The sequence below is a fragment of the Prionailurus bengalensis genome, chromosome B2 (genome assembly GCF_016509475.1).
Source record: "Prionailurus bengalensis isolate Pbe53 chromosome B2, Fcat_Pben_1.1_paternal_pri, whole genome shotgun sequence".
Lineage (NCBI taxonomy): Eukaryota > Metazoa > Chordata > Mammalia > Carnivora > Felidae > Prionailurus > Prionailurus bengalensis.
Window position 1 is genome coordinate 139,506,884 of NC_057349.1, and position 13,800 is coordinate 139,520,683.

The 13,800-nt window shown below is 42.1% G+C and overlaps 1 protein-coding gene across 5 annotated transcripts in view; it reads left to right on the plus strand.

Moving 5' to 3' along the window:
* The window catches only part of SCAF8 (SR-related CTD associated factor 8), a 219,501-nt gene that overhangs the window by 131,186 nt on the left and 74,515 nt on the right, over nt 1-13,800 (plus strand). Inside the window, exon 21 of one of the 5 annotated variants that reach the window (XR_006299093.1) lies at nt 10,107-10,301. The exons of the other annotated variants lie outside the window; for them this stretch is intronic. The gene's annotated coding sequence lies outside the window, so the exon portion shown is untranslated. The remainder of the gene's footprint in view (nt 1-10,106; nt 10,302-13,800) is intronic. 5 annotated transcript variants of the gene reach the window in all.

Here is a 13,800-nt window from a genome sequence, read left to right on the forward strand (position 1 = left end):
TTAAAACTTTTTCATATCCTCTTGGTAGAGGGAAGATAATATGGAATCTGATTATATGCAAAGGATTATAGTAAGAACAGGTTAACTGCAGTTGCTGGGTGATGACCACCCATCTCTCTGCCTTGGTTGCCTCATCTGTAAAGTGGGAGTGCACAGACCAGCAGCTGTTTAGAATGAGTATCAGGTGACATCATGGTAAAAATTTCTCGGAAGTTTGGAGAAGCTTAAAAAAAACTTTTGTAAGTGAATAGTGCTGTTTGTTGCACTTCTAGAAACCACATTCTCAGTCTCTGGGAATTAAGGATAAAACAGAATTTCCTCAGGCCGCCTTTAAGTGAACTAGGTAAAGAGAAAAGAGGCAGTAGAATTGGAGTTACCAGCTTCTACAAATAAAAATATCGGACATCTGGTTGAATTCGAATTTCAGATAAACAGTGATTTTTTAGGATAAGTGTATCTGAAATTCAAACTCAACTGGGCACTGGGCATCCTGTATTTTACGTTGCATCTGTAATTAATGAGAAACCTAGAATCACAGCAGAGCCAAGACATTGGCTGATGGCTTGATGTCCTAGAATGTGTAGGGGTTTCACCAGTGGCCTTGGTCTCCATGAACTACTGTAGGTAACCTGGAAATGATGTCTCGCTCTCCTGTCTCCTTCCTCCTCATCCTCAGAATTGGGGAGTGTTGGCATTATTGAGCATTGTGTGGCCGTCACTGTAATTATAGAATAATAGTAATGATTATTCTGTATTGACCACCTGCTATACTAGACCCTTTATGCAAATTACTTACCCTGTGAGAATAGGCAAAATTATTTCACTTCACAGATGAAACACACGCTCTAGCCCAAGTTACACAGCTAATTTGGATAAAAGGTGGGCTTTCACTCCAGGGTGTGTGATGATAAATCCTGTGTTCCTAACATCCACTCTGCATGTTTTGGATGTAGGTGACTTGTAGCCAACTCAGTGACAAGAGAATTGCTGAGAGCTTCCTTCCTTCTCTGTGATGTGAACCTCTCTTCAGAACCCTGGGCTGCGTGTTCAGATGCCAAGCTCTGCCATTCTTCTTTTCAGATTTAGCTTTTGTTCACTTTGTTTGCCTAAAATAATGTTTTATCTTCCTAATTAAAATACTGCGCTGTGATCCCTTCAGAAATCTTTAGGTCCCCTCCTCACATCTGTAGATTTTCAGCATGGGATGAATGAGCTCATGTCCGCCTTCCATGTGACAAGTTGGAGAAAGACGTACAGGGGCCTATAGAAGCTGCTCTGTGCCCAGCACTGATCTATTCGCCACACACAGCTTTTAAAATGAGCTACATCGAGAAAGAATGGAATCCATTGTTGAAAAATATTTTATCAACCAAATTATGTGGGAAGTTATTTTTATTTTCTTTCAGCTCTATCACCACCACCTTCTCCATCTGATTTCACTTCTGCTGTGTTCTTAGCTGCAGAGATTTTAGAAAGATGACAGTTGGTTGACTATGAAATGTAGGATCTATTTTTATTCCAGATCATCGATTGAAGTTTGACAGACTTAAAGCAAGGGCATGTTCTATTCAGTTATAAGATTAGTACCTACCCAGTGAGTTCTGTTAGTCTAGACAATGTTCCGGTTCTCTAGTAATTAAAGATCACATTTTGGCCTAATTGACTTTGCAGGGAGATTTTAGTTACAGGAATTTAAAATTCACACGCACCCAACCAGCTTCCTCTGTGTGTGCCTGCTTCTCCCCGATTTTATCTCTTCACCCACTTGAAAGCTTCTGAGAGCTTATGTGTGTGCCATGTCCTACAAAAGCTTATCTTTGTCATCTTTCTCATTTTTGTAAGCTGTATTTGACAGGTGCATGTGACATTTGGGAAACTGCTTTCAAAGTTGCATTTGGATTTTAGTAGCCAATTTAAATATATGAGAAAGCCACATCTTTTTAAAATTTGAAGCTGAAGGCGTTTTGCATTCAGTATCTTTTAAGTAAGGAATAAAGTGAATGAACAACGACGAAACAGTCCCAGTTTTAAGTATCTTTCAATAATATTTTGGACTAAGGAGCATAGGAGATACTCAAATTCAATACAATCAATTCAGCACAATCCATCCTGCAATATAAACTGATACTGTTAACTGTTTACAGCTGTACATTTGAATTCGCTAACTTTTGAGACCTGGCTAAGGTAGATATTTGATATCAGTTTTGCAGAACCCATTTATACGTGGGTTCTTATGTAGAATTAAGTAATAAATCATTCAAGACTGAAATGATCGGGAGACAGAGTTTGCAGATTAATGGTAGTAGGGCACGTGTGGAAATTCCTTCTCATGCTTACGTCAGTAACAATCATGCATCTGGCTATCGATGCCCTTGAGCCAATTTTAAGATATCACTAGCATGCAACTTTTTATCTCTGGTGCTTAGCAATGTGCCAGACCATGCCTACTTCTCAGTAAGTATTTGTTGGATGAAAATTAAATGTCCTGGTTGGAGTGTGTTCATATTTATTATATTTAACAGAGAAATAAAAAGATCTTTGCTTCATTTCATTTTACATGCTCTCCTTATTGTTAAGGAATGTGGGAACAGAAAATTTGAGGTTCTAAAATATTTCAATGAACAACAAAAATAACAGTTTAGAAATATTAATAAAATCATTTATAAAAGGCTTTTTCTCAAAAAGCACATAAACACACCTACCTCTTCATACATGGACACCTATAAAAATGAGAAAACAATGCAAGAGACACTGATAAAATAGACCTATGAAGGTATCATCTATTAATTTTTTATTAATGAAATGTACACATGTATATTTTTATCAGCATCTTTTACATCATTTACCTGTTTTTTCCCCAGTACTCTGGTATCCCAAAACAAGTATGACAGAATCTCTAGGTACTTTTATATGATACAATGATAAATATTGTCCCCAGAAGTCAGAACTTCCTATCATTAAAAATTTGCTCTTAAATTTTTTTTTAACATTTATTCATTTTTGAGAGACAGAGCATGAGCGGGGAAGGGGCAGAGAGAGAGGGAGACACAGAATCTGAAGCAGGCTCCAGGTTCTGAGCTGTCAGCACAGAGCCTGACACGGGGCTCGAACTCACGAACTGTGAGATGATGTCCCAAGCCGAAGTCGGATGTTCAACCGACTGAGCCACCCAGGCGCCCCAAAAATTTGCTCTTACAAGCAGGAGTTATAAAATAGCATTGGCTCTGTATTCAAACTTCCCTTGAGGTGTTATTATTGAATATCGTAGCAGTTAACATCTCTGTTCTGGGGCACATACTGTAAGTTCCCTCCTGTGCCCAGTGGCATAACAATAGAACTTTGTTCATCCAAATAAATATTAGATACAAATTATCCAGCAAAGTCATCCCTTATATTCTGCCTGTTTCACTATATTTTTCCAGTAGGAGAAATCCCACTTTTATAATTGAAATCAGTGAGGAAAAAAAAAGTAAATGAAAACTTGAGGTTTTGCTAGAATTTATTCCCTCAGGTAAGAGTCCTGCCTGTAGAGCCACTGTGACTGACTGAAAGAATAGACCCACTGAGTATGAAAAGAGAAACATTTTGGAAAATGTGTTGCTACTCCAAGTTTTATATAGTAGCTAACAATGTTGAGTCTCCTTCTCCTGACTTTTTAATCTTCCTGTTAATTTAACTCCAATGAGGGTACTATACAGGGAACTTTTTGGCTAAAAGGGTCTGGCCTAGGAATCTTTCCTGGTTGCTGAGAAAAGTATAAAGTTATACTGGGGGAAGAGGGAATCTTGTAATTTAATTCTCTAAAAAGTATGCTTCCAACCAATGCAAATTGTTTTATTTTTTTAAATATTTATTTATTTTGAGAGACAGTAAGAAAGAGAGAGCACATGAGCAGGGGAGAGGCAGAGAGAGAGAGAGAGAGAGAGAGAGAGAATCCCAAGCAGGCTCTGCACTGTCAGTGTGGAGCCCAGCACCGGGCTCAGTCTCACGAACCATGAGATCATTACCTGAGCCGAAATCAACAGTTGACTGCCTAACCAACTGAGCCACCTAGGTGCCCCTGTTTCATTTTTAAGCCATCTTGTAGTAGTACCCTTAGAACTGCCAGTCTTGCTACCTTTAACATTTGTGTCTCTGGTGGGATAATCTGAAATAGAATAGGCCACCGCTGTGCCCTCGTCCCATTTAACTTGTCCTCAAAATTGCACCAGTCTTCTCTGTTTTCGGTCCAGGATGTGTAGTCAGAATTCACTTTGGCTGAGCTGAGATTCTTTATCACCCTACTTAAAATGAGCATAACCGTATGTCCCCGTTTGCCCCAGAGATCCCTAGTTTATGTCTCTTGTCTCAGTGTGATTATTAATAGTGCTTCTTTTCGATCTTGAAATGTCCTTCCATGGACAAGAAATTATATGGTCCTCATACTTTTAACTGTGAAATCAGATGCATGTAATGTAATAGTCACAAGTCATACAACAACACACGAAGTTTGAATGACTTAGAAGGGAGAATGGAAGTTGTCAGAATTTGGCAGGTTAATCTACCAGCTGTGAAGGGGAAGGCAGAAATAGCAACTTGCTGATGTGTTTGAGGAAGATTGATGGCACAGAGCTGAAGCCCTGGAATGACTTTTAGCCTTGAGTTAGACATTTATCTCAGATTTTTGTTGAGTGCCTACCATATGCCTGGTGCCACGGGGAGCAGTGGTGATACAGCAGTGAATGTGAGAGACCTGGCCGTGTCCTCAAAGACCGGCAGGAATTATCCAGTCTGGCTCTGTCCAACCCACATGAACAGGTCACTATAAAACTTTACTTAGTAAACCAAAGATGTTGGCGTATGTTCAGACTGCGTGAATATGTGCAGACTCTGAACATGTTCTCATAGTCTCTAATCTCATAGTCTAACGTTGCTACTTTATGGGATCGTAAACTCAGGGTAGTGTTTCTGTGTGAGGAACCACCTGTAAGAGCTTGTGCCCCACTAAATCGGTTATGCATCTGGAGTGGCTGATACCTGCCGTGCTAGTATCATAGCACTTCCTGTCGAGAGACATCAGAATGTCTGTTGTGATACACCTGAGAACTAAACAAACTGGTCATTTAGTTCCCAAACCACTCAAATCGTCCAGTGCTTATAAGAAATCCTGACTGGGGCACCTGGGTGGCTCAGTCGATTGAGTGTCCGAATTGGGCTCAGGTCACGATCTCACGGTTCCTAGGTTCGAGCCCTGCGTCGGGCTCTGGGCTGACAGCTCAGAGCCTGGAGCCTGCTTCAGATTCTGTGTCTCCGTCTCTCTCTGTCCCTCCCCTGCTCACGCTCTGTCTTTCTCTACAAAATAAACGAACATTAAAAAATTAAAAAAAAAGAAATCCTTACTGATTTAGAATTACTTATCCATGATCTCCCATTGTTCTGAAACACAGCCGGCAAAAACCAGGAAGTGGGTACCGGAGGCTCCTGAGCAGCTAGAGCAGTTGTGACAAGGCCTGTTTTGGAGGAACACATAGGATCGGGAGGGCTAAGCCAAGCACAACAGCTTTGGGCAGGCCAGGCCATGGCCAGGACAGCTGGTCAGGGTGGATGTGGTCAAGCAAGCAGGCCCAGGGTCTTGTTGTACGGGGCATCAAGCCATCTGGGAGTTAATGGAGAGAACGTATGTGTTCAAAGGCGGCTTGAAGGACAAGGACGAGGGTCCAGCTTACTCCTGGTCTACATGAACGTGGACAAGTCTCTTATGAAACCCATGTATGGACCATAGAATGGATTCAGGTTGATACCAGACACCGCTCGAAGATTCTTAGCCATCTGGTTTTCTAGTGCGAGGTTAGTACGGAGACGAAGCTGATGAGCTGTCCTGAGCGAGACAGTCCGGCAACGAGGCTGGCATCTAGTGTGGACGGGAGACAGCAGCAGGCAGTAACTGGTGGTAGCATCACATTGTGAGCAACAATAGAAGTCTCTTAACGAAGAGCAAAACCCAGCCAGAGGCCTTGCATTTTGCCGTGTCCAAATACGCCGCTTACATTCCGCGTGCAGATTTGTAGTCCCGACAAAATTATCTTATGTGGAAGATCCCATTTCTCAACATTGTAGACAACTGAGATTTAATGTTTATTGTAGACAAGGAGTCGTCTGTTTTCTTTCCAAGTTAGTTCACACAACCACAAATCCATATTTAACTCTGAAGCCTCTATTTCTTTCTTGGGTTTTTTTTTTTCTGGTTGATTTTCAAGGGACCAGTTTTTTAATTTTAGGTATAAGAGGGATGTTGGCCATGGCCTTGACTTTTTCTTGCATGTGTAGAACATTGAGTCCCATCATTCTTCCTCTCAACACCAAATGGCTTTCTGAATGTGCACTGCTTAGTTGTGTTTTCCATTTGAAAACACTTTGAAGTTCTTCCAGTGTAATTAGGAAAGTTTATTTTTGTTGAATGAAAACAGTAGCAACAACTCTGTTTTACTTGAAACGAAGTGCAAAGATGGCGTCCTGTAAAACAGGAGGTATTAGGTCCTGTTAAAAGCACATGAGCCTTTGAGGTCGATCTCATTCAAATCCAGTGGCTCCCACCGAAGAGCGTTGAGATGGCAGGGAAGGCACCTGCATTGTCTATGCCCAGATTCCCTCATGTGGAACAGGGATTCCACGAACAGTACCTTCCTCAGAGAGCCATTTGGGGATTGCGTGAAATCATGTATGTGTAGTTTTAGCACGGTGCCTTGTATGTACTTGAGTACTCATGACTATTATTTTATTCAGATTTTTTTTTTTTCAAAGGCTCCTACATGCTATAGATTTAGATCTCTTTAAATAACGTTTCAGGAGCCACTTTTTCTCCCTGTTCACAGTGTGTCTGCCCCAATCCCCACCGCATTGTCAAGCCACAAGCTGGCGCTGACTTGAGGGAGCACAGGAGGTAGAGAATCACTCTGATGCCCTTGGGCATGAGGGTTCTGGCCCATAAGGAAAAGCCATGGAATATTCGAGAAATCAGTGGATGACAGGGACAGGTACATTCCACATTACCTGTTAAAGGAAAGGAGCTTAGTTTTTACTTTGAAAGATGAAAAAATACCATAGCAAACTTTAATTTTCCCTAAAAGTTCACTTCTGACCTTCAGTAACCCTATCAGGAAACAATCACTTTTTCCCCCTTAGGTCTTACACTGCTCTAGACTACAATTCTTTGGGTAGACATTTCATTTTTCGTTTTACGTCAGCCTTATAGTTTGTTTGATTCTGTTGTATGTTTTCCTATCTGAGGAGCAAGCAGAAGGCATCTTATATATATTGGATTTGATGGTTCTTCAGGAATCTAAATGGGAAATGGATGTGGGTCGTGTTCTGACTTGTTTCCAAAGTCAGCTCTTAGGATCCCCATTACTCTCCAGGACAGCTGACCAGCGTCCCCTTAGTGGGGAGAACACTTGGCAGTAAGCAGTTTATGAAAGACACTTTTTTGGAAAGCCCTGAACATTCCTTATACTCCCCAAGGAAACTTTACTTAAAATTACCACTCTTTATTATACTTAGCTAAAAATATTCATCCCATATCGTGCTAAGTGCTCAATTAGGTTGAATATTTACACATACATTAAAACTTAGCAGTGGCTATATTTACAAAGTGTAAGGGAGCACTTAGTAAATGTACCACTCGACTGTGGAAAGGAAAGAGTGGTAGGATTGTACAGGTTTGTGTTTGGGGTGGGAAATTTTCTCTTTTCTTTCTTTCTTTCTCTCTTCCTTCCTTCCTTCCTTCCTTCCTTCCTTCACTTCTTTCTTTCTTTCTTTCTTTCCCTTTCCTTCCTTCTCTTTCTTTCTTTCTTTCTTTTCCTTCCTTCCTTCCTTCCTTCCTTCCTTCCTTCCTTCCTTATGATATTGCACCTTCCTTGTGGAATGCACACACAGGGCCCAGAGGAACAGGGAGCAAGGTTGGAGATAATGAGAGGGCAGAACAAAGGGCAGGTGATGGTGGGTGAGGTTGGGAGACAGGCTCAGTAACTCCTAGGACTCCAGGGGATGTGGGATCTGGCCGAGAGTGCCTAGGAAGATGGGGTGGCCGTTGGGAAGGCTCACTGGTAGAGTGTAAGCACACACTACAATAAAGCCTGGATGGTAGGGGCTTGAAGGGTGAGTGGAGCATAGGCTACGATTTGTCTAATGTCAGCTGAAAGTCTTCTCTTTGTATTCTTCTGGAGGGGAATAGTCACTTGGGAGGGAAGGAGGTGGTGAGTTGTCTGTGGGAATTCTTAGTATTCTCTATGCCTGCTTTCCAAATTATACTTTTTAGCTCTGATCGCTCTAGTTTGGGGCAAGGAGGTAATGTATAATTTTCACTGAGTTTCCTAACAACCAAAGGTGGGAAGTGGCATTCTTCTGTAACACATGTCACAGCCAGGGTCTGGACTTTTCACTGGCAGCTGGGGTACAGTGGAAAGAGCATTGGAAGACTGGGGTTCAGATCTGACCTCTGATACCTACCTTACACCATTATCACACCTGAGCCCACTTCTCATTCATGAAACTGCCTTAACACCTGTCTTCCCCAAATGTGAGGATAAAAAGTGTGCAGAGACCTTGTTCTAGAGACAGTCCTAGCGTATGCTCTATAAATGTTCCATTCGCAATGTCACCTGTAATGAGACCATCATCACCAAGGTTTTAGATATTTATTTTATTTTATTCATTCATTCATTCATTTATTTTGAGAGAGAGAGAAAGAGAGTAGGGAAAGGGCAGAGAGAGAGAGGGAGAAAGAGAATCCCAAGTAGGCTCCATCCTCAGCCCAGAGCCCGATGCGGGGCTTGATCTCAGGAGCATGAGATCGTGACCTGATCCGAAATCAAGAGCCAGATGCTTACAGAGGAGCCACCCCGGGCACTCCATCCCAGAGTATTCTAAGTCTTAAGGGCTTAGTAAGAAACCATTCATTCAGCAAATAGCGCCTACCTGCCACATTTTTTAGGCACTTCAGTAGACACTGGTTCTACCACGGTGGCAACATACACATCCCAGCCTGAAGTTCAAAAAAAATGAAATTGACCTAGTGCCCATTCTGTACTGGTGTGGATGGTGTTACACAACAACAAAAAGATTTATAGTTTTTTTTTAACTTTTTTTTTAACGTTTTTATTTATTTTTGAGACAGAGAGAGACAGAGCATGAACGGGGGAGGGGCAGAGAGAGAGGGAGACACAGAATCGGAAGCAGGCTCCAGGCTCTGAGCCATCAGCCCAGAGCCCGACACGGGGCTCGAACTCACGGACCGTGAGATCGTGACCTGAGCTGAAGTCGGATGCTTAACCGACTGAGCCACCCAGGCACCCCAAGATTTATAGTTTTTAACTGCACATATATGTATGTATACATATACATTTGGCTTCACACAGTAGAAGTTTAACACTCTCAGAGCTATAAAACATCTGACTGTTGGCTGTCCTGGAGGCCAAGTGACCAGTTACCTACAATGTCTCCCCACCCATTCTCCCCTACAGCTTCTGTGCTGTCCCTGGTGGTCTGTGTGGGGCCTGCCTGGATCAGCATGTACGGAAACTTCCTGGTTTTTTCTTTCCAAGAGGTTGACGTGCACACTATGTGCCCAATTTCCTCCTTACTCTCTGCTTGTACTGTGCTAATTCTAGTGATAACAGCATTTTGCATATACACACATTCTCTTTATTTGCTTCTGTTCTCTCTTTCCCATCTGAGGAGAGTAAGCACATGGTGGCCTCCCTCCTAGGCATTTCCCCCAAATAATTTTCCGGTGCCTGTGCCTAACACTACGGTGGTTTTATACTTGATAGGGGATTGGATAAGATACTAGTCCCATATCCATAAAGTTTATAGGCTCGTAGAGCTGACAGTTTATAAACCAGGAGCTATAGGACGAGACAGACAGTAAATGCCAGAACATGAGACTTTGTCTACTATTTTTTTTTCAGTTTTCAAATGAAAACAAAAAAAAAGCATTAGTATAGATTTTCACATTTTCTGCATTATTATTTGAAATAGTACAGAAAAAGGAAAAGTTGTAACTATTAAGAATGAGCGCATATTGGTAATCAGTTTGGCTTTAGGTCTTGTTTTATTTGTTCACCCGACAGATAATTGAGTGGCCAGGCACTGTGTTGGGTGCTAGAGAAATTAAGTGCCGTCCTCCATTTAGAAGCTCCGAGCGTAATAGTAACAGAAGGCAGGAAAGCATGGAAACCAAATATGTACCCAGTGTGTTGCATGTGACTCCGTGGATCCAGGTCTGGCGGCTAAGAGGAAGTCGTCCGAAAGGCTTCATAAGGAAGGTTAGTCTCCTGCGTTTTGAAGATGGTAGAGGGTGTGATTTTACACAATGAACCCTGTGGGGGTGTGGGGAAACGAGCCTCAGAAAACCAAGTGAACCTCGTTGGGAGGGTGAACGCTTGTGGAGTCTGCTAAGGGAACACACACATACACACACACACGCACATGCACACACAGGAAATTGTATAATTTTGAGAAAGGAATGATATAAATATAATGTGATGGCGATTTTAAATGTTTTTTCGACTTTATCCGCTAGGGTAGGAAAGATTAAAGGCAGGTCTCGGTTAAACTTTTTTAGGAAGTCGAAACATTTTTTCAAGACGCGGTGCTTATTAACCCTAGATGTGAAAAATTTATAAAAGGCAAAAACTACGATGCTTCATATAACTGAATCCCAGGAAATCTTGGCTCTGGACCTGAAAATCTTGAAATAAAATGTTTTCTGGAACATTAATTGGAAGACAGCTTGCTATCACCAAATTGTTAGTCTGCGGTAGAAACTCAAAACTGCTAACAGATGCCTCCTACAGATTTTTAAAATACGGAATTATTTCAGCCAGCTACCAAACCATTGATCTTTGTAATTTTTTAAAACCATGAAATATGCATATAAATCTACATCACTGTTCAACTGAGAAAAAGTGTTCCTCTTTGTACTATATACCGTAGACGTCTGATTTCCAAACTGAGATTTGCTCGGATTAGAATTTAGCTATTTAAATTAACTCAGGAGTTTATCTAAAAAACAATTTACATTAAGTATTTTTAAAAAATAGAGTTTAAATTTTAGTCCTCGACTTCTTCAGTCATTAATTAACCGTGTAACCTTGGACAGGTTCCTTAGCATGCCTAAGAAATGCCCAGGTTCCTTTAAGACCATACTTCTAATTTCGGCCCTTGAGATTCGTACAATGCACGTAATAATCTATAGATGTTGGTGAAATATGTAGGAGAACTCCCCAATTATCACATTCGTTAGTTAACGAATTTACTAAGGCCTATGGGAGCGGGCCCACTCTGAGCCCATCTACGTGAATCATATTTGCTCCCAGGTAGAAGTGAGATAGGGTGGGGGAGGAAAACAGAAGGCCTTTAGTTAGACTCTACTCCTGGACACTGCTCCAGTCAACTCAAAATGGGAGCGCAGGGGGAGACATTAGCTTTTACTCCCCGGTGGGGTAAACAGCGGAGCCCTGAGTTAATACGGACCTGCCACACCCCTCGCCCAATCCAGCTGACCAGGTGCCTCTTTAAAAAAATAAACAAATGTATCTTTCTCCTATTTTTATAATAAAAATGCCAGTCGTGAAGCCCCTTAACTTTGCAAAACTTCCCTTTTGTAATTTTTTTTTAACTTTTGCTAAATAGTAAAGAGTATCTGTCCCATTGTACAGATAAAATTGTGTCTCAGGACACGCGGATTCTATTTTTATTATTATTTCTATTTTAAAAGTCATGCAAGTAATGCATACTGTAGGAAAAAATATAAGATAGAGATAAGTATGGAAACAATAAAATCACCTAGTCCTAAATTTGGGCATTTTTGTTTGTTTGTTTTTTAGAGAGAGTATGCAAGTGGGCGAGAGGGGCAGAGGGAGAGAGAGTATCCCAAGTGGGCTCCACACTCAGCATGGAGCCCAGCACGGGGCTTGATCCCACAACCTTGGGATCACAGCCTGAGCTGAAATCAAGAGTTGGACGTGAAACCAACTGAGCCACTCAGGTGCCCCAAGGCATATTTTTTATTCCTAAAAATAAAGAAGATTTTTATTTGCCATATAGAATCTATGAGTATATAGAGTAAAACTTTGCAAAAAGAAGGTTTTCACTACTATTTCACTGAAACTAACATAATCTTATGTCAACTGTACCTCAAAAAATATAGAGAGAGGGGCGCCTGGGTGGCGCAGTCAGTTAAGCATCCGACTTCAGCTAGGTCACGATCTTGCAGTCTGTGAGTTTGAGCCCCGTGTCAGGCTCTGGGCTGATAGCTCGGAGCCTGGAGCCTGTTTCAATTCTGTGTCTCCCTCTCTCTCTGCCCCTCCCACGTTCATGCTCTGTCTCTCTCTGTCCCAAAAATAAATAAAACCGTGGAAAAAAAATTTTTTTTTTAAAAATGTATATATAGAGAGAGATCACAATAAAAAATGCAGGGGTGCCTGGGTGGCTCAGTCGGTTAAGTGTCCAGCTCTTGATTTCGGCTCAGGTCATGATCTCATGGTTCATGAGATTGAGCCCTGCGTCAGGCTCCACGCTGACAGTGTGAAACCTGCTTGGGATTCTCTCCCTCCCTCTCTGCCCCTTCGCCCACTCATGCTCTCTCTCCCTCTCTCTAAGTAAACACTTAATAAACTAAAAATAAAAATAAAAAATGCAGTTGGAAAAAAAGAATGAAATAGTAGCTATAAACATTGGAAAAGCAGTAGTTAAATCATCCTCTTAAAGAAAAAAAAAAGGAAAACTTTCTAGAGAGTATAAGACCATGTAGGTTGGAGGAAACACCTGAGCCCTGGTGTCACCCAGAGCTGTGCTTTTCCTATTTTGCCACTTGCTCACCAGGTTGCTTTGGGCCACAGGCTTAATCTCTCTGTATCTCTCCACAAAAATGGGGATAATGATGCCTGTTTGTCCTGGGCGCTGATGGGAATCTATGGTAAAGGCACCGCGTAAAGCGAGCGGGTAGCTGTTACCCTAAGTATGTGGCCGTGCGTAATACTGGCATCGAGCACGTGTGGCTGGCCTCCTGCTTGAACTGTGACCGTTTTGGGAGACAGATTTCAAAGGGCTCAGAGATAAATTCAGGGGGGAGGGTTTCAAAAAGGGAAGCGGACACGGGAGGGCTAATGAACTCAATAATGTAATCCAGCTATGATACGCAAAGTGACGCCTAGTCCCGATGAAGGGGAAACAAGGTCTTTGTGCAAACGACAGTTCTGGGGAAAGATGCACGGTCCAAGGTGGCCAGGAAAAGTAGGGCAACGCTCTAGGAAGCCAGCCAGGAGGCTACAGGTTGGTTTGAGATGATGTGGCTTATGTAAAATACTGAAGACAGCACCAATGTCTTCTACATGTTGCTCAGGGTGAAAACAGTGAGGAAGGGAGAGTCCCACGGCATGGGGCAGGGGCAGGGGGCAGGGGGCAGGGGGCGTTACATTAACAGACAGAGCAAACACTCGACATAAGAGGGAAAAATCTAAGGAAGGTCAGACGACAACGAGAAGACCCCCGTTATTCTCACAGCGGCCCAGGCCTTGAAAAATCACATCGCTGCGAACCAGAATTTATAGGTTGACCTCAAAATTGCTGCAAAATCCAGAAATTGTGGGAAGCGAGAAAGGATTCCTGTGCTTGGAATTTGCTAGGCAGGCGGATGTTTTGATTTTCAAGGAAAGAAGAAGGTAGTTTCCTAGAACTACAGGCCAGTGGACTTGTCATCATTCCCAGCGTGATGCTAAAAAGAGTTAATTAAAAGGTTTGTCAGCTATTAAAAAGGGATTC